This window comes from Lynx canadensis, chromosome A1 (genome assembly GCF_007474595.2).
Source record: "Lynx canadensis isolate LIC74 chromosome A1, mLynCan4.pri.v2, whole genome shotgun sequence".
In the NCBI taxonomy this organism is placed as follows: Eukaryota; Metazoa; Chordata; class Mammalia; order Carnivora; family Felidae; genus Lynx; species Lynx canadensis.
Window position 1 is genome coordinate 165,275,549 of NC_044303.2, and position 22,548 is coordinate 165,298,096.

The following is a 22,548-nucleotide window of genomic DNA, read 5'->3' on the forward strand; positions in this document are numbered from 1 at the left end:
CTATTTGCCAACCCTCACTCTTCAACTCTCACTCATGAATATTTCCTGATTTTAGCCCCTTTTTTACTATTCCTCAGTTACTGGCTTACTTCCCACTCCAATTATTTGTCACTTAAATAACTGATATACCTCTCTAATAAATAACCATATCTTTATTTTTGCTCTCTTTCAGTTTAGGCACTATGCCATTGTCAGCATGATATTTCACATAAATAAATGCTATTCGGCTTTAAAATCTCAGCGGTTTACTATAGCTTCAAATAAAACCCTTTGAGTTGCTAGGAACGTTTCCATGGTTTGATTTCTGCCTACATCAGTCAGTCATGCCTTTTTCAGTTCTTTCTTTGCAATTCATGACTCAGTTATACTAAACATTTGAAGATTGCCTAATGACGTGAGTTAATATGTGACTCCTTTTTATTTCCTCTTTCTCCTCTATTACCTAGAACAATTTATCCCTTTTCTTGCCCTAGAGAATTGCTATTCATTCCTTATGACTCAGTTTTGTCAGGAAATGATTCCATCATTCTAGTCTTTAAGAGCATCTCTTATTAACTCCACAGGACCCTGCAAAAAAAAATTTGTCATGTATTCACACTAAAATAGTACTGTATGTTTATTTTCAGTTGTTTGAATGTATGCACCTTCAAATATTCATTATTATTATTATTATTATCATCAAATATTCAATATTATTATTAGGTATCTCAGGGCTTACGTTAGTAGATGGTAGGCACTCATCAAAAAGTAACAGTCCGCTAAAAAATACACTTCTTCAAGGTAAGCACTATGCATGTCTCAATCCTGATAAATTTATTGTACATGTTTAGTACTTTGTATAGTGAGTGCTCATTAATTTTGCTGAGTGGATGCATGAATGAATGAACTTTTTTCTATTTGTTTTATATTCTTCTGGATCCCTTTGTTAGGACTGTCTCTGAGCAAAACGTTTCCACATTTTTTTAACTTTTAATACACACTAGTATAGAATACTTAACTTAAATATCCTATGAATTTTAAATAGATATCAGATATGTATGCATACAAAATTATAGCAACAGAAAAACATTCATAACTCATAAAAAATATTATATTAGAACTTTGTCTCCCACAGTTGTTACATACTAATACCTTTTATATATGTTGCCTTAGTTAGGTTAATACACAAATATATTTATAAATAGACGTGTAGCATCTGCTGAATTTCCACTTTTTTTCTTTGTCTATGTTTCACCAGTATTTGAAATAATAAAACAAAATTACAACATGTCATGATAGAGAAGCCAAGCTCCCTAGAACTGTAGTGTCCATGTAAGATTGAAAGGGTAATTTAATACTAATTATTTTCTGAGGTTTATTTATATAAAAATTTGCTACTAAAATATGGTATACTTGATAACACATAATTCTGTGCTTCTTCCTCCACATTGCTAGTTATTATTGAGTTTAGCAATACAAGGCAATTAAAATATTAAACAGAGAAAAATTGATCTAGAAAAAATATCTCATCATGCCAAAAATAACAGCTAAATATTTTGAAGATAAACTGAACTTTTGCCAAAACATTGAGTAGTTGGGAAAGTATATACTAGCCGAAAGCTATTGCTTCACTCTTTTTTTTTTTAAGTTTATTTATTTTGAGAGAGACAGAGACAGCACAAGTGGGGCAGGGGCAGAGAGGTAGGGGGACAGAATCCTGAGCAGTTTCTGCATTGTCAGCCCAGAGCCTGATGCAGGACTCAAATTCTTAAAACCGTGAGATCATGACTTGAGCTGAAATCATGAGTCAGACACTTAACAGACTGAACCACCCAGGTGCCCTGGTTAACTCTCTTTATCATGTTCTTATATGTTACCTGTAAGCAAATGTGGCAGGAGGCAGACCAGATCAGGAAAGTTGTTTTCACTGCCCTACCTATGGTCTTCCTTCCCATTATATGTCACCGCACCAGTTCCTTGTCTCTTTCTGCATATGAGTTTAAATACATTTCTCACTCCAGAGGTGGACGTTAGACTCAGAGTTAAAGCAGTCAGTAATTCTTCATTGATAAGAAAGTGAACTCATTTGAATAAGTGAATTCTCATAAGAATAAGTGACTCTAGGACATGGATGGCATATATTCTCAAGGAATTTATTTTTCTACTTTATTAATGTGAGCATGAGAGCCTGAAACTAGAGATAGATGAAGTGGGATAGGATTGGGGTAGACCACACAAAGCCGGAATGCTGCCTATGTAGAGAAATTGGAGCTCAGATGGGGATGGACAAATTTGTTTGAGACCTGAATCAAGCCATACTTAAAACCAGAATTACCCATGAATTATAGTTTATATTGGCCATTAAATTACTTCTTTTTTGGCTTAAGCCAATTCAACTTGGGTTTTATTTTGCTTGCAACTGAAAATATCTTGAGTTTTATAATAGTTAAATAATGGAAGTCTTTATTCACCTAGATTTCCATTAAGAAGCTTTCTTTATTCTGTCTATTGGGTGTAAGTGTTTAAGCATATATTGTTGTATCTAAAGGTGTTCTTTCACAGGATTTATGAAAATGCCATTCTGGTTATTTTGTTCATCTAGTTTATCTTTTCTACTGAAAAAGGAATCTCTATTTCACACACGGGAAAATGGAGGTTAGAGAGGTTAGGTAATTTATCTATCACCATGAAGCTGTTAAGTGATGGAACTAAGATTGTGAGTCAGACTATGTGAACTCAGCATGCCCTCTTAATTGCAATGGAATATTTGAATACAGCATTACATATGATAAGTCCAAATGAGTAAGCAGAGTAGAGCACAGATGGATACAGCAGAAATATAAGGAAGGGAGGAATGACTGTGCATTAAAGCTATTGCACGGTCAGTTCCATCCTGGAAACACTGAAGAGCAAGGTCAATTTTCGGTTGAATCTGAAGGCTCACGTTAGCTTTTAGAGAAATAAACAGGATGGTTAGGAAGACAAAGTTTGAAATTACTTCCTTTATCTGTCTTTATCCAAGTTAGCCCTTTCTAGTTTAAGTCTAGACCTCTGGGCCGAGGTGATTTCACCAACTTTTTATCTCTCTCTAGAGCTGTAGTCAGATTTGGCTTTGGAGGGTCATCTCTGGGTATGGATATGAAATGTGAGTCACCACAGTGTATTCCCAGTGTAATGTGTACCAAAAATCTTTTTGTAGAAAAAAAATCCTTGAAGGAAGTGGTCTGAGGAATTTGGGAAATACTACACAGAATGTCTTCTTTTAGAAAATACAATGTATATTAAAAAAATTAAAGGCTCTGAGATATACTTAAAGTATATTCACTTAACACAGTTTTTTCCTAAATGAATTTGACATTAATATTTTCCTGCACAACACTGATGAGCATTTTATGCTAAGAAACACTGGCACAAACATCACTATGAAATTTCAAATCATATTATAAGACTTTTGTCTTTCATGACATTTATTTCTTAATAAAATGATAAGCTCACACTCAGATTAGCAAAAGAATAAAAGTACAAATATGAAATGAATCTATTTTAATTTTATTGTATAGTGCTATTAAGTGCTTTTGATTGCATGTGACAAAAATTTGCGATTATGTTATTAAAATTCTAATTTGAGTAATTGGTGCCTGTATCAAGTACCTATATCAAATGTCTATATGTTTTAAATATCAAATAGCTATACTTTGAAATGCCTAATACAGAGGTATGTATGCATAATTGTTTATCATGATACATGTGTCTGAGAATTTTCCATCTCTCTGGCAAAATAGCCTCAATTCAGAGTTCCACGTTTTCCAAGCAGCAAGAAGACTGAATACATATAATTAGAACAGTGTGAAAAGCTAAGCTCAATTATACTCCTCAGTGTGAGTTATATGAAGACCTTCCCAGGTTTCATTTTCATGAGCCCCATTCTGTTCAGCTACTGTATCAAAAGAGGATTAAAACCTGAAAGATACTGAGAGTGGAACAGACCTGTGCTGAGGGAGCTCTCTGAGCACTAACACTTGAGAATATTTGGCCCTGATAAAAACGATTGTCACATTTTCTAGAAACCTTGAGCCTGGAAGTGATGGAAACTCAAGTTCTAATTGGAAAAAAAAAATGTGTGATAACAAAAATAGGCTTTTCTATTTGAATCTTCTTTAATTTTGGCCACTTCAATTATACTATCCTATGCTTTGGCAGTCATTGTTTTACATACAAAGAAAGGAGATGTTGAAGTTGTTATGAGAAACCTATGATTTCTAATAGTTATTGTAAAGCCATTGTATAGATGCATTTTTATTAACTTTTTGTAAATATAATTCTGAAAATGCAATTCATATTTTACTGTGATTAAAATTATTTATCTTCACATGCTTATAGGGTTAATTTTACTTCCTGAGGGTGCACAGGGGCATGCTGCCTCTTTCAATAAAATAAAATTTTCATTTGCAGATGTTTAACACTGGAAGGAGTATTTCCAGAAATAAAGTAGCAGGAACAAGTGGCACTGCCTCTTTCACTCTGAATTTTATCTTTCCTTGAGGTCTTTCACTCGCTTTCCCTGCCATTAACAAGCAGATTGCTAACACATACAACTCATGCTTTAACTGTCTGTCCCGGTAGTACACAAAACTCCTTTGTTTAGTAGGAGACATCTAAAACTTCTGAAAGACTTTATTAAAGACAAGAAAGAAAAAAAAAATAGGTATGAGGCACACATCATATATATAATATTGGGACTTCCAAAATATAATTTTGTAATTTATTATATCAAGCTTCCTCCCTAGATACATACACCAGATTCATTTCACTATCTAGATTAAACATTCGTGCATTAGGCTTGCAGTTGAGACATGAACTTAAGAGTTCTCTTGCCCAGATTCTTTTTTGTGTAAGTCTGAGCCTTCACATTTAGGATGCTATCCTGACATGTACTAGTCAGTAATTGCCTCCTAGTTATTTCGGCACCTTGATGGTTGTGGAAGATTATATATTCTCATCACCTATTTCTGTTTTCCTGTGGAAGAAAGGGAAAACACCCTTCACACACTATTGATATCAAGTCTGGCTGCGTTGACCTTGTGACTTTGTAGTGCCTTCCCTGTGAAGTTAATGCTTAGCACATTCCAGTGATAACAGTTTTGTCTGTGTGACTGGTTTAGACCTGTGTAATATAAACTGAAGAGATATTTGTCATTCTGAGCAGGATATTTAAGAGTCATTAATTTCTTCCATCATTTTTGTTTCTTTTAATAATGCAGATAAGATGACTCCATAGCTCTTGGTCTCAAAGTGAAAAACATGCAGCTGACTGTTCATAAATATGTAACATAAAGGAGAAAACAAAATCACATATCACTGATTTCCATTAAAGTTTGGGGGTTTATTTGTTACCACAACATAGCTTATCTTAATCTGACAAATGCAGTGGTCAAAACTGAGGGAGGCGGTTTCCACTCTAGAGGCTATCAGCTCGAACATTTACGATATACTTTACATTTCCATTTTGAAAAGCTTCTATTTTTTCTTCGTAATATTTGAACAATGATAATAACTTTGATTTATGCTACATAGACTTGGTGTAATGATAAATGAGAACAATTTTAAAATACCCTTTATACTCTATAATCCTGAATAAACATTATAATAGTCATAAAAATAACTGTAGGTCAAAAAGTACTATTTTCTTAAATGATAACACATTTGTTTCACATTGAAACATTTAAGTTGTGTTTATAGAAGGCAGAATGTCCATTGAAGGAACTAACAGATCATTTTCAGGAGTACTAGCTTAGTAGCAGAACTAAAAAACCCACTGGGTGCCCTGGACATCCTGGCAAGGCAGCTTAGGAATCATCCTGCTTGAACTGGTCAGTTCATTCACAGTGAGCTGAGGCTTCTCACTGATATATCTGATTGCTCTCTGGTACTTGATGCAGATGCAAAGGGGAATTGATATAGCTTTTTGCTTGCAGTCAAAGCCTGCCTGTGGTTATTGGGTATGCCCAGCTCTGACAGCATTTTTAATCTTCTGTACATGGCAAGAGAGAGGCGATGGCAGCAGTAAGGAGATAGTGGTTTCACAGGAATTGAACCTGAAAGTCAGAAAACCTAGGACAAATATAATTCAAGTTGATTTTCTTTGTACCATCAACCCCTATGACCAATATGAATCAGGCTTGTCTTGGCCTTCTAGAACCTTTTACTTCCATTCCCTCTGTCGAATGAAAGGGTTTTCCTTCAGGTTGACATGTTCCATTCTGAGGATTTCCACACCACTCTTCTTCCAGCTCTGCTCAGTATACTAACTCCTTGAGATGCACACATACACTCACAAATACACATACACACGCACACATGTAGACACACACAAACACTTCCCTTTCTTTGCAAGTCACTCTGTTTTCAGTATGGAATTATGAAACAAATTATTTTAAGAACACTTCTGCTTAAGCAATAGATATAAATAACTTATATTCCTTTATGTGTGATAGAATTGTTTGGATAATAAAACAAAAAGGATAGAGGAAATGTTTTGTCATACATAAGCTGCAGAAGCCTTTATGCTTAAATATGGCAGTTGCAATAACAACCAAAGTACACATTTATAAAACATCTTATTTAGTCTTCAGTATAGTGTACTACATATTCCCAGCAAGTACTTTTTAAAAATATTAGTATTTCCTCTAATATCTAATATTTCCTTTATATAATCAAAATTAAAAGTTAAAAAAAGGATATTGATGACCATTGAATATTCTCATTGAGATTAATAAGGAGTTAAATTTTTGAAGCTGAAAGAAAAATGACACGATTGTGTCTTTTTATTGTGTCAGCATGATAATAATATATTACAGAGTTTAGAAAATTTCAGTATCTTTTATTAGTATTTTCAGATTGCATCTCTTCATAATTGCTTCATGTTTCTGATAAATGCAGATATGCCTTATAGTAACTCAGTCTTGGCTGTAATGCTTTGCTCAATGTTTATTTATTGAATAAAATTTGTTGATTTCTTTTAAATAAAACTAAATATTCCTCTCATTAAAAATTAATGCACTCCACAGAGAAAACCTCGTTTAAAGGATAAATTGTACCCAGAATTATTCTAATGTCTGTTGAATTAGAAATAAGGCCAATAGCAAACATCACATTATGATCTGTCCCCTTTCAAAATTTATAAACAGTTAGCATAACTGTATTTTTTAATTTAAAATTTACTATTTCATGCATCATCTTAACTATGATGTTTCTTTTCCTCAAATAATACTTATGAAAACACTTATGAGCCATATATTTTTATTTAGATGGCTAAGGCTTATAAAGTCTTGAGTTCAGTTGTTATAATTAAGGCATAAAAATGAAAAAAAAAAGCTATTTTCCTCAATTACCTACTTCAAGAAAAATCACAAAAATGTACTAACAAAAATAGGTCCTGAGCTCAGACTTGATAGAACCTAAAATATACATGGCTTTCTCATACTGGTAAACAAACTAATGTTTTCATTGATTATAGAGAAGAGTCAAAACACAGATTTAATTGTCCAATAATCTTTAATTTCCCCTTTCACATACCTGTGTGTGTGTGTGTGTGTGTGTGTGTGTGTGTGTGTGTATACGTTAAAGAGAGACAGGAACAGGTTTCTGAAGAGACTAAATCAGGATACTGCAGGTTTTTGCTAGCTTTTTATTTGTTTATTTGTCTTAAGGGGGCAGCAAAGGCACACAAAGCATCTGCTAGTAGTATATTCATCTGAGGTATCCTGATCTAAAATTAAATGCAAGCATTTTTGTGATAATAGAAGTTAAGAACAATGAGGTGATATTTCTCCTTTCAGATCTTTATGAAAACAAAGTCCATTGTTTTGGTAGGATGCAACCTTTTTTTGGTACTTACTAAAGATGTACAATTTGCCCATTCATTCAAGCGTTTGCCACATGTCACTGCAGTTTAGTTGGATAGGTATAAGGTGGTTGTGCTCCTATGAACTATAACTGCATAGAGATGTTTTCACAAACATAACTTATCTGCAATTTCTCTCTTTAGTCATTACTAAAGCCTAGGGGACTTTATATGTTAAAAATAAGGTGCAAATTTCATACATGATTTCTTAAGAGCCACAAGGTTCTATACTGACATGATGATTTCATAAATGACTTAAATATAATTCAGTTGATCTAATGTCAAACTTGTGTTTCTAGAATTAGACAACATTAGTTGTGAAATAATGCACACCCTTTCAGAAACAAGAACTTTATCATTGGGAAATTATTGAATCTTCTTGAAATTTCTAGGAAGTTATTTTTAGTAGCCTATAGCTCTAAAATATACATCATGACAGATGTGAATTTAAATGACTATTGTAAACTTTTCTAGTCAACTCATATTTAGTGCTTAGAAATGTATAAACCTAATGCAATGCCCCTGAAAATATGTACTTCTGTAATATATGTCTATGAGTGTATCTGTATGTATCTGTACACAGTAATGTGTAAAAGCTTAGGTATCATACCAGTATTCCAATCAGATCATTTATTTATGTTTATATGTAGTTCTGTCAAGCCTGGTGATCTGGATTTTGAACCTCCAGCAGGTTGGAAACAATGAATTAGAAATTATAGGCAGGCACACAGGGAAACATGAAGTGGTAAGACATGTACTATGAATGGAATCAAAGAAGCTATTTTAAAAATCACAATAGAGACTTGAACACATTCCTAGCCAAAAAGCGCAAGAATAACTTTAGAAATCTAAATAATTATTGACCAAAAGTATAATTTGTATCACAATATTATATAGTAATTGAAGTTCAAGATCATGCCATCTTCTAGAAAAGCTTAAATTATTTTGAAATTACTTTTATTAAAACAAGAAATGAATATACAGACAATATAATAGTTCAAAATTATAAAGAATGTGAATTTTATTTTTTATATTTTTAAGTTTATTTTGAGAAAGAGAGAGAACACGCACATGCACAAGAAGGGGAGGGGCAGAGAGAGAGGGAGAGAGAGAATCCTCTCTTTGATACATTTGAGAGTCTTTGATACATTTTGGCTTATCAAATACATTTTGCTCACTCTTTTTTTGTGCTTTCAACAAACATCTTTTGAATGCCCACTATGTACTATATTCTGCTCTAGGTCCTAGGGATATGCTACTGAAAACACAACCCTCCAAGGACTTATATGTATATATTTTTATCCAAGAGATTACAATTATAGATAGAGATAAATACTCAAACATATCATTTAGAGAGTGGGAAAGTGTTTTACAATAGGGCTCACAAGGAGCTATAGAACCACATAGAAGGAGCAAGGAGAATTACATAGAAGATCATGGCAAAGTAGTTTCCCTGAAGAAACAACAGGTGGGAAGATAAGAAAGATCAGTAGGAGTTACAGATAAGATGGCAGGACAAGGACAAAGGAACATTTATGAAGGCCCACACCTGGGAGAACATGGTGTGCCTGGAGGACAGAAAAAGGTTTTGCATATCTAATCAAACAGGGTAAGTAGGGAAGTGGTAGACAAACTGAACAAGAGGGCTCTCTACACCTTAATAATATTCTTGGCCTTTATCTAAAAGCATATTAGGGATTATACATCTTTAACCTGTCAAATGCCATAACTGGATTTGAAATTCAGATTGTTCATTCTTATTATAGGGTATAAAATAGATGAGAGGAAGACATGCATAAAACAGACTTATTGCAATGATCAAAGTATTGCAATAATTTAAATCAAAGATTATGGGGATCTAGACCAGAGTTATCACAGTGCAGGAATTTGAAATTGAAGACTCACATATAATCAAGGAATTGAGACATTGAGTCATCCTTGGGTGAACTGACTAAACTGAATTTCATTGCCTCTAAAGCCAGGGACACACTCTGGGATCAGTGACCCCACAAAGGTCCTACCATTCCATTAGATGCTAGGTGAACAGCTTGCTAGATTTCTTTTCTTTTTTTACCTTTTAAAATCCAACATTGTCTCTTTTTTAATGCTACAGAACAGAGGTTAAGTCAGGGATTCTTTTTTGCTAGCTGATGTTACCTTCACAGGGTGATTCAATGAAGCCAACTGGCCTAATACAGGCCTCTTTGGGCTCCTTCACCTGCTATTAACAGAGAACTGCAGAATTCTCAGTTCAGCACATAAAGAGTGACCTTGCTCAAAAGGTATCACTGATCACTTGCACACTCAGTTGCCAATTACCCTTTCCTCATTAGTGCTGATGGATATTCTTCCTCAACTAGCTTCATGCAAATGGCAGCAATTTGGTGTAAAGATCTTCTGGTGAAGGGTATATCCAGTGTTAGCTAGCACTTCTAAAATTTTAGTTCTAAGCTTTATAAAATGTACCAACTGATCACAGATTAACTGCTTTATAGAAGCATGGGAGCTGGAGGGAATCATACATTTCATATATTGCAGCATGTCCATGAATTGACTTAGCCACATGTTAGCACTCTGTGTGTATTTGATGCAACAGAGGCCTGTTTAGTTTGAGATGAGTTGCATCATTTTGTTATTGCTGTGACATGAAATGTTTTTCTAAGAAGATGCCTGATACCTTGTAAACATGTACTGAGAATGGGTTCTTAAAATTCAAAAAATGTCATCCAGTTTTCCACCAAATATAAGAAATAGGAATAAGAGAAATAAAGAATTCTTGACAAAGACAAAAAAATTAGTAGAAAAATGGATCAATTTTGAAATGCACTTTGTAGTCACCATCAACAGAGTAGTTTGTTAATATGTTTTTATTTGGTAATATATAAGCATTGCCTCTCTCATTATACTGTATATAACTGGTGGTGATTGGATAGTAATAGACTGCTACTACACTTGTTAATCATCCAACAAAGAGAATGTGACTTAGTGATCAATGGCAATTACATTAGAATTGCAACATATGGTAAATTGAATGTTTTTGTACAGTGGCATTTAGTTGTTTGGGACCATGTACCAAATTAATGGGAACATCAGGTAAATTTAACATCTTTACTGCTTTAATTGATCCTAAAGTAGGTAATTATGTTATCTATAAAGTCAATTTGTCCTTTTTCCATTATTTATGATATGCAGTTGTACACCAAGCTACACCAATCACAATGCAACTGCAACATATATGGTTAAAGCCTTTGCCAAATGCAGCATAAAACATGAAAGTGAAATAAGCTGGAAGTTGCTCTGGAGCAGGTTTTTGTATTGAATTGAAAGACTTTTATTATTTCTACTTTAGTTGCATTATGGATGAAGTAAGTAGAGAGCACTGTATTAATATTTTAAAATTTCTAATAACCTAAAGAGTTTTTCTTTTGGACAGTTTTCTTTTAAAGTCATCCTGACTCTTCCAATTCTTCATTATCCCAGTATGTATCTTGGTAGACTAAAAACTTTTGCATAATTAACAGTTGCTAAAATTTTTTGACTCCCCCTTGAAAGGAGAGGCAGTGTTTTCAATGCTCCCTTCATTACAAGCTCTTAACTCTGGCTGCACATTTGGATTACCTTTGGAAATGAAAACAAGTCACAGTCCAGACTCTACCCCTAAAAATACTGATTGGGTCAGGGCAGAAGGGCTTTTACAATCTTTCTAGGTGATTGTGATACGCAGTGAGAGATGGTAAGTATAACTGCAAATATGGGTCCTCCTACAGTAGGAAGAGGTTAAAAAAATTAATTTATTTGGTTTTGTATGATGGTATTGACAGAAAAATTAAAATTTCCTGGAGGGAAAAGGTGTAAGGCTAGCTGACATTGGGAAAACAGATTCAAATTGAGCAAGATGAGCAGTTAGCAAAATACTGTTGAATAATATTATTATTTAAAGACATTAAAGTTTGGCAAAAGTTTTTTTTAACAACTGAAAAACAAAATGAAACAAAATGATGGCACTTAGATCACTAAGAGGCAAATAAAGCAAGAAAGTGAACAAAAATTATCTCTATTCCAGTATTTGGTGTTTACATATTTGCATGCCTAAGAGGAATGTTCTCTGCTTGAAATTGGCAAATGATACAGACATTCACTGAGCACTTTCTATTGTAGGTATTTCACACCCTTTTACTTCTCAAAACAATGCTAAGAAGTGGGTACTGTTACTATTCCAACTCTGCAGAGCCCAAACTGAACCACAGAGAAGTTCAGTGATGTGGTTAAGTTCCTGAAGCTACTAAGAGTCAGTAAGTCAGTAACTCATCTGGCCCAGTTTGACTACAGAGCCTACATTCCTACACCAGCTTCTATATTGTATGATAAATGGTCTAGATAATGTGCACTATGGTCAGATAGCCAAGGCCTGGATCTGACATGAAGGAGAAGGAACTGACTCCCCTTTCTATCTTACAAATGTGCTGCTTCATTTTTGTCTGCATCTTGTTAATGATCTTGCCTTGTATTTAGCCCCGAGAACACAAAGCCTCCCTGGCTGCCTGCCCTTGCAGAAGCCTGTGGGGGTCTCTGGAAGGAATAAAGAAATGTGATCAAAAGATAGCCATTGAAAAACTCATAGTCTTTTGTTTCCATCCTTGTGGAAAAGGTAAAATATTCTTTGATATTTGTTCATCTAGATGATAATATATTTTCCTCTGAGAGTTTTTGATATTACAAGAATTTGAAATCATGGTTAAATTAAGTTTTCATAATTGTAGATGTAGAGGGTGAGCTAGTGGTGACAAAAAAACCCACAAAAATCTTACTGTATTTTGAACATTATTTTTATCTATCTTTTAGTTTCTATATGCAAACAGTAAAAGAGATTTAATCTCTGCATTCCAGCCATTTAAAATTAGAAACAGAAGTCAAATGCACACACATGCAGACCATAAATAAAATCTAAGAATGTGTAAACCATTCATTATACACTAGAGTTTGTAGCAAAAGTTATAAGTAGAAAAAATTAATTCTGGAAAAGGGAGACTGTTAGAAGCATTCATTCTAGTGTGTGTGTGTGTGTGTGTGTGTGTGTGTGTGTGTGTGTGTGTGTGTTTTAAAGCAATAAAAGAAGTGTGGCCTTAGATACCAAGTGAAGATGAGCTTTGATAAACATATCTAGTTTGAATGTCACACGGGTCTAAAATAAGTTGAACTTAAGAGATGGATGGACAGAAACACTAAGGAAGGTATTTTCACCTGAGACCCAAATAAAACACAGAGGAGAGACATGGACAGAACAAAAGCAGAAACAGAGAGAAAGGGAGACAGAGAGTGAAAAAAGGATAAGGAGATAATTGGATTGGAGTCTACACACGAACCTGAATTCCAGAGGAACTGCTGAAGAAGGCAATGTAGAAATAACTAGAAGAGGTAAACCCAGTGAGCCAGTGAGTTCTAAACCTGGAGACAGTATCAGTGATGTCAGAATTGCTGACAGCTCTCTGTAACTGTGCAGAAGGAAGGTATAAACCCATAGGAAAAGGCAGGAGAATGCCTTCATTGAATTTTGAGATTCCTGGATGAAAGTTTTGAACTGGAGAGTTTGAGCTTCTCAGGATATCAGATGGTGTTATAATTAGCTATTTAAAGCAAATTTATAAATTTTAGGGATGATATCAGATTTAATTCCTATGGATGCAGTAAATAAAAACAGGCTGAATTTATTTTCTTTCTTTCTGTATTTTTTGAAGTAACTATGCTATTTTCCATTTACAGAACTTTTGTTTTTTAATCTCTAAGCTCCTTACATAATATCAAAAGGATTGTATATTCATAATGAAAAGTAAATGTCCTTAGTGCTTGTAAGATTATCTTTTTTAAAATATTTGTTAAATCAACCAGTATAATATGTTTAGGAAGAAGTTAGGAAACAATGGTATTTATTAAAATCTAACTGCTTCACTTTTTATCATCTCCTTATAACATCATCTTGTGGATTTAATTTACAGACAAGAAGTTGTATTCAAAAGTTGAAATAAAGTTACATGGTTAGTTAAAGCTGCTTTATAAGGTAAATTAAAATTCTGCAATTAAAATCATATTGTAAAATAATATTTGATGACATGGAACAGTATTCATTATACAGTTCTTATTATATAAAAAAATTTAAGTTTAAAGCATAATAATTTTCTTTAAAAATAATATGCATTATATGTGTAAATAATGGGAGAGAGAGCTCAAAGTCCACACCACAGTGGTTTTTTATGGAGGTTAAGTTAGGAATTTATGGAAATATGTACTTCTTTTTATGTATCAGTGATTTCTAAATTATACACAATAAATGTTTAATTTGATAAAAAATTTCATTTTTATTTTTTTTTAATATATGAAGTTTATTGTCAAATTGGTTTCCATACAACACCCAGTGCTTATCCCAAAATGTGCCCTCCTCAATACCCATCACCCACCCTCCCCTCCCTCCCACCCCCCATCAACCCTCAGTTTGTTCTCAGTTTTTAAGAGTCTCTTATGCTTTGGCTCTCTTCCACTCTAACCTCTTTTAAAAGTTTCATTTTTAAATGAAATCAAATAAATGATTAAATTCCATTTAGGAAAGGAATACGAAGTTTCTGATGGGTATAAAGAACTTTGTAAAAGATGTGGGTTTGTGTGTTTATCTCCTTTGAGGATTAAATTACCATATTACTCAAACTTTATATATTTGTAAATGACACAAAAATATATATAAAATATGCTGTTAAAAGCAGAACTATTTTTGTAATAGTCATACTTTAATCTCTTCACTGTGATTTTCTGCCAATATGATGAAAGCAGATCACTGTCCTTGGGTACATGCACAATAGAGCCTTTTCCAGACTGTAGAGATGGATTTCAAGCTTCCTCCGACCAGTAGTTATCTTAAATGTGAGTTGCATTATTCTTAGCTTCAAAAATCCTTTGATCTTTTTATGATGGGGCGAGGAAGAAGCTAACAATGTTTCTATTCAAAACTTTTTGTAAAAAGTACCTTGACTAATATTTCCCTTTTCATTTACCTACAGAAGTCTAAACCTAGAAGTATTTTGGTAAGCAGAAACATTTTTAATCATTTAACTTCTGTTTATCACAAGGTGAAGTTTTCAAAAGGAGTTACATGTTTATTTTCTTTTTTTTTCAAGGAAAGTAAAAATCATCAGTTAAATAAAAATTTAGTTTATTGAAATGAAATCTTTACAGTATTTGTAAATAAGATTTGCCTTAATAAAAAAATAACAAAAACAATAAAAAGCCAGTTGCAAAATGTGAAACTAGATTGGTATTTTCTGGCAGTGTCTATAGAACATTAAAAAACAAAAACAAACAAAAAACACAAAACTGATTGTAGCCAGCCTTGTTTGTGCAGCAGAGGCTCAGCTAAGTTTAAAAAACAATGGTGTAAAACATCACCAATTTAGTCAAAATAGTCAATCTTCTAGTCCCATGAGGACACAACTTAAATGTGCCTATTTAAAGATCAAAAATATACTAAGACAGTTTGGAACTTTGATCTTCACATGACTGTGGAGTTTCATGTAGCTATCGGGACCTATTTTTTCATCACCACTCGACTTTTTTCCAGCAACCTGTGTTATCTGTTGAACTACAAGTGCAGGGATGGGTAGTTGGGAAAGAATACAGCAATTATGTGAGAAGCCCAGGGCAAGGACAGCTCTGGGGGAAACACATGTTCTATTCTATATACAAGTGATTTTCCAACATAAAGATGGATATTTAAAAATGCTTGTGCTAAGTTGAAGAACATTCAAAATACAGATTTTTATTTTTAAAGTAGATTTTTGGGATGCATCGAGTCTTAAATACTGTAAGAGGTCATTAACCAGAATGTTTAGGATTATATTTCCTCTGCATTAATTATAGTTACAAATATATATCAATCATAAAATCTTTTTCAACACACAACATATATGTCAGTTCTTTAAATAATTGTTGTTTCACAGAATATGAAGAAAATAATAATTTCACAAATCCTGTTTTGCCAGAAGATACGGAATCTCTGTGATCAGACATTTTGTTAGGTATCTCTGCATGCACTGAGACTTAACCATTATTCGCAGCTTGATAAACTCTAACTTTTCTTCCCATAGTATATGATAGGATAGTAAAGAACAGTACTTTACTAATACTTTATACTGATACTAATACTAATACTAATACTAATACTAATACTAATACTAATAGTACTTTACTAATAAAGTATATTATAGGGGCACCTGGGTGGCTTAGTTGGTTGAGCGTCTGACTTCAGCTCAGGTCATGATCTCATAGCTCATGAATTCAAGCCCTGTGTTGGGCTCTGTGCTAATGGCTGGGAGCCTGGAGCCTGCTTTAGATTCTGTGTCTCCCTCTCTTTGCCCCTAACCCACTCGCATTCTGTCTCTGTATCTCTCAAAAATAAATAAACGTTAAAAAAATGAAAAAAAATATATAGGGTAGTAAAGATAGTAAAGAATAGTAAAGAATATAAAGTATAGGTAGTCGTTTTAGAATAATTTTGTTATCTGTACGGCCTTAATTTATACTCTTAGATCACTAATGACCTATTTTATTTATATTTGTTAATGTTAAATGTTTTACTTTTTAGTCATATCCATTTAGTATTTTGTACTATTTTCTGTCAAGGTGATTTTCAGATGGAAATAGGCAAAACTAGTGAGGGTAATATGGAAATGATGCCTAAGACAAGCAGAGTTTTAAGTTAGCTCTTAACTGCTTCAAATAAATATTGAATAAATCCCAGCTTGTTTTTATGATGCAGTCTTATAGACGAGGCTATTTAAAACACTCAAATTTACTAAGTCTTGGGAAATGAGGAAGATAAATTTAGGTGAGGAAAGAGGTGATATACTTTTGATTGATTTGAATATAGACCATTAACTTGAACACAATGCTAGGGAGTATTTGGAAATGTAGTCTTTTTAGAGCATTTAAAGCAAAAAGCATTACTCTTCATTGGGAGCCATCATGGATTCAGTATGAATGGTTTTTCAAACTTCCCTCATCAAAAGCATATTCACAATTCAATAACTCATCTGGTAAAGCCTTCCATAATCCTCTTGTGAGTAAGATGGAAAAATGAGTTGAGTGACATTGATGATATTTGAAGTAGTTTACTAGTGATCTGATAATTAGTTTAATTTCACTCTGAAAGTGAGTTTTGAGAGAAACGTATCTCCTGGCTATGTATATAGCCTGATCTATTAAATTTTTCATTAATTTTTTTAGGGAGAAAGAATATAGATTTCATGTTACTGAATTTGCACATGATATGAAAAAATGAACTTTAGTTGGTAATTTGGATGATGAAACAAGACTCCAAGGAATTTGATCAGCTGAAGTTACATACTTACCATCTCTCAAGATGAAGTTTAATTGATACAAGTATAAAGCCCTATACATTAAAAAACAGGCAAATAAAAAAATCAATACAGTTAAAAGGCAGGTGAGTATAAACAGCAGTAGGTGTGCAGAAGTCTGTAATATATCTGCCAAAATTTATTTTGAAACAATCAGTATGTAGCCCAAATAAAGCTGGGTCAACTTGTGGTTAGGTTCAAACATGATTTCACATTCAAAAGAAACAAGATTCACATCTAATGAAACATCACAGTGCAATCCGCATCATTACTAGAGTCTCTCAAAGATGTTAAAGTAGTAAATTTTTATTCACCCTCAAAATCATTTATTATAGCACCTCCTTTCTAAATGTATCCCTTCTATTCTTCCTTACAATTCACCGCCCTCCCCCCACCATGTAATACATTATTATTCTATTCTTGGGTTTTATGTGAGATTCTTTCGCCTTTGTTATATCTTAGCTCACATATTGCCAAATACGAAGACATTTCCTAATAACTCTCTATATAACCCAGACCCAGTCCGAGATCCCATAAAATAAAACAAAAGTTGCCATTTTCTATTTTCCATTTACTCATGGCATTTATAATTTCTAACATATTTTTTACCTATACATTCTGGCATATAATCTCCCTAAATACTTGTTGCAAGAATGCTGGTTAAGTAATCTGCTCTAAAATCCTCATATTCATGTTGTTAAAAATACATTTTACTCCTGTAGTGTATGTAATACCTAAACTTCAGTACAGACTAGACTACTCATCAGGTTTTTTTTTCCATATGTCTACTCTGATCATACTTATCTCTTAAAGTTGTAACCTCTTATAAATGGAAAAGAAGAAAGAGAGTTTCATGGGAGGAAATAATTTTACCTCCTTTGCTTTCCCAATAAGATCACCTCTCCTCTCCTCTGCTTCTTAAATTTACTAAAATGACCTTAAGTTTTTTAATCAGAAACTCCATTTCTCCACTGATGCTTACTTGAAAGGTCCCTTAGAGTTCACACTTAAGCAAGAAGAGAAGTTTAGGACTAATGCATGGCAATATATTAGAGAATTTGTTGAACTTTATGTGTTTTGTATTCTTCAAAACATAATAATTACTTTAGGTCAGGACACTGTGCTGATAGAGTTATATCTATACTGTTAGTTATTATAAAAATTAGTTTTTAATTATAATGTAAATAATAATTTATCAGTCAAGATAGGTCTGTATGACTATTTCTGAGTATGCATTGGGTCCATTTCCTTGAAATTTAAGTATCAAACAGGTTCATGAATTATGAAATAAGTATTAATTTAAGATAAACCTGGAATATTTTCATATTCATGTAGGATCTTACCTTCTTTATCATGAAGTAGTGAGACTTTGGAATATTAAACACAAAATATTTCAGTTGTATGTACTTTTAATCAGATGTAATACTTATATATGGTTCAAGAGGTATCTGACAAAACCTAAGAGCAGAATTGAAAGCCAAGTTCACAGAGAATGGAGTATTATTTCTGTATATTAGGTTCCTTTTTCTCTGTATTAGATTTTACAAATTTTCTTTCTTTTTGGATTAAGTTTCTCTCCTGTTTGACCCACATGGATATACAGACGTTAGGCAGCCACTTCTTATTTCATGTATTAAGATGTAACAACACTAAGAAGCTAATTAATGGTCTTGCAATTCCAAATTTCAGAGAAGAAACTGCCTAGTTCACTTGGGTCTAACTACTAATTGTGAAGAATAGAGAACCACCAAGAAAATAAGGCTAGCAACTCAAAGGTTCATTCTGAACCACATAGGTATCCCAAATTGCCCATTTCCCTTCTGGTAACTATCATTTGTTCTCTACAGTTAAGAGTCTGTTTATTTGGTTTGTCTCTTTCTTCCTTTGGTCATTTGTTTGGTTTCTTAAATTATGTATATGAGTTAAATCATATGTAATTTGTCTTTCTCTGACTTATTTCACTTAGCATTATATTCTCTAGATCCATCCCTGTTGTTGCAAATGACAAGATTTCATTCTTTTTTATGACTGAATAATATTCCATTATATGTATATGTATGTGTCTTCTTTATCCATTCACCTACCGATGGACACTTGGGCTGCTTCCATAACATGGCTATTGTAAATAATGCTGCAATAAACATAGGGGTGTGTATATCTTTTTAAATTAGTGTTTTCATATTCTTTGGATAAATACTCAGTAATGGAATTACTGGATCATGTGGTAATTCTATTTTTAACTTTTTTAGGGACCTCCTTGCTGTTTTCCACATTGGCTATACCAGTTTGCAATCCTACCAACAAACAATGCACAGAGGTTCCTTTTCCTCCATATCCTCACCAATGCTTTTCATTTCTTGAGGTTTTTTTTTCTTTAATTTTTTTTTTATTTTAGTCGTTCTGACAGGTATGGGGTGATATTTCATACTGGTTTTGATTTGCATTTCCCTAATGATGAGTGATGTTGAGCATCTTTTCATGTGTCTGTTGGCCATCTTTGGAGAAATGCCTGTTCATGTATTCTGCCCATTTTTAATTGGATTATTTGGTTTTGGGGGTTAAGTTATGTAGGTTTTTAAAATATTTTGGATACTAACCCTTTATTGGATACATCGTTTGCAAATATCTTCTCCTATTCAGTAGGTTGTCTTTTAGTTTTGTTGATTGTTTCATTTGCTGTGCAGAAGCTTTTTATTTTGATGTAGTCCCATCAGGTTATTTCTGCTTTATTTCTCTTGCCTCAGGAGACATACCTAAAAAAAAATATTGCTATGTCCAGTGTCAGAGAAATTACTGCCTGTGCGCTCTTCCAGGATTTTTATGATTTCACGTCTCACATTTAGGTCTTTAATCCATTTTGAGTTTATTATTGTATATGGTGTCAGAAAGTGGCCCTGTTTCATTCTTTTGCATGTAGCTGTCTAGTTTTACCAGCACTATTTGTTGAAGACACTGTCTTCTTCTTATTGTGTATTCTTGCTCCTCTGTCAAAGGCTAATTGACCATGTAATCATGGGTTTATTTCTAGGCTCTCATTTCTGTTCTGTGTGTCTATTTTTGTGCCCATACATACTGTTTTAATTACTACAGCCTTGTAGTATATCTTGAAATCTGGAAATGTGATACCTCCTGTTTTGTTCTTTTTCAAGATTGCTTTGACTATTTATGATCTTTTATGGTTCCATACACATTTTAAGATAGTTTGTTCTACTTCTAAGAAAAATGCTGTTGGCATTTTGATAGGGATTGTATTAAACGTGTACATTGCTTTGGGTAGAATGGAAATTTTAAGAATATTTGTTCTTCCAATTCATGAGCATGGAATATCTTTTCATTGATTTGTGCCGTCTTCAGTTTTTTTTTCATTAATGTTTTACAGTTTTTAGAGTACAGGTTTTTGACCTCCTTGGTTAGGTTTATTCCTAGGGACTTTACTATTTTGGTGCATTTGTGGATGGGATTGATTCCTTAATTTCTATTTCTGCTATTTTATTATTATTGTATGGAAATACAATGGATTTCTATATATGATTTTGTATCCTGCAACCTTACTGAGTTCTTTTATCAATTCTAGTAATTTTTTGGTGGAGTCTTTAGAGTTTTCTATATGTAGTATCTTGGCATCTGCAAATAGTGAAATTTACTTCTTACAAATTTGGGTGCCTTTTATTTATTTTTTTGTCTTATTGCTGATGCTGACTTTCAGTACTATTTTGAATAAAAGTGGTTAGTGTGGACATCCTTGTCTTGGTCCTGATCTTAAGGGAAAAGCTGTCATTTTTCCCCTTTGAGTATGATGTCAGCTGGATTTTTCATATATGACCTTTATTATGTTGAGGTATGTTTCCTCTAAACCAACTTACAAAAGATTTTTACCATTTATGGGTGTTGTACTTTGTGAGATGCTTTTTCTGCATCTGTTGAAATGATCACATGGTTTTTATTCTTTCTTTTTTATTGATGTGATGTAACACGTTGATTGATTTGCCATTATTCAACCACCTTTGCATCCCAGGAATATAACCCACTTGATTATGGTGAATGATTTTTATACATATTTTTTGGATTCAGTTTGCTAATATTTGTTGAGGAGTTTTGCATCTATGTTAATCTGAAAGATATGGGCCTGTAGTTCTCTTTTTTTGTGGTGTCTTCATTTGGTTTTGGTATCGGGATAATGCTGGCCTCATAGAATGAATTTGAAAATTTTCCTTACTCTTCTAATTTTTGGAGTAATTTGAGAAGAATAGGTATTGTCTTTAAATGTTTGGTATAATTCACCTGTGAAAACATCTTTTCCTGGACTGTGTTTGTTGTTGTTGGTAGTGGTGGTGACTGATTAATCTAAATACTGGTAATGAGTCTGTTGAAATGTTCTATTTCTTCGTGATTGAGCTTTGGGAGGTTATATGTTCCTAAGAATTTATCCATTTTTTCTAGGTTGTCCAATTTGTTGGTATATAACTTTTTATAATATTCTCTTATAATCCTTTGTATTTTTATGGTGTCAATTATTATTTCTCTTTTTCATTTTTGATGTTGTTTGAGTCTTCTCTCTCTCTCTCTCTCTCTCTCTCTCACCCTCTGTCTCCCCATGAGTGTGGCTAAAAGCTTATCAGTTTTGTCGATCTTCTCAAAGAATCAGCTCCTGGTTTCATTGATCTGTTCTAATATTGTTTTGTTTTGTTTTGTTTTAGTGTCTGTAATCTTTATTTCTGCTCTAATCTTTTTTATTTCCTTCCTTCTACTGATTTCAAGTTTTGTTTGTTCTTCTTTTTCTAACTCCTTTAGATTAGGTTAGGTTGTTTATTTGAGATTTTTCTTGTTTCTTGAGGTAGACATGTATTGCTATAATGTATTACTTCTTAGAACAGCTTTCACTGGATCCCAAAGATTTTGCACAATTGGGTTTTCATTTTCATTTATCTCCATGTATTTTTTTATTTCCTCTTTGATTCTTGGTTGGCTCATTTATTGTTTAGTAGCATATTATTTAACATCTATATATTTGTGCTTTCTAGAATTTTTCTGTGGTTGCCTGTAGATTCATAACATTGTGGTCAAAAAGATGCATGGAATAAGTTTGCTCTTTTTGAATTTGCTGAGGCTTGTTTTATGGCCTAATATGCAATCTATTCTGGAGAATGTACCATGTGCACTTGAAAACAGTGTATTCTGTTGTTTTAGTATGGAATGTTCTGAATATATCTTAGATCCATCTGGTCCAGTGTACTATTCAAAGCCACTTTTTCCTAGTTGATTTTCTGT

General features: G+C 33.2%; 1 long non-coding RNA gene across 1 annotated transcript; it reads right to left on the reverse strand.

Annotated features, from left to right (window-relative positions):
* Nucleotides 1-4,500: 4,500 nt before the first annotated feature.
* LOC115506330 lies at nt 4,501-22,250 on the reverse strand. The gene is made up of 3 exons (XR_003966333.1): nt 22,143-22,250; nt 18,734-18,738; nt 4,501-4,511 (listed from the first exon to the last, which is right to left on the reverse strand). It is a non-coding gene; the product is annotated as an uncharacterized LOC115506330 (long non-coding RNA).
* Nucleotides 22,251-22,548: the final 298 nt, after the last annotated feature.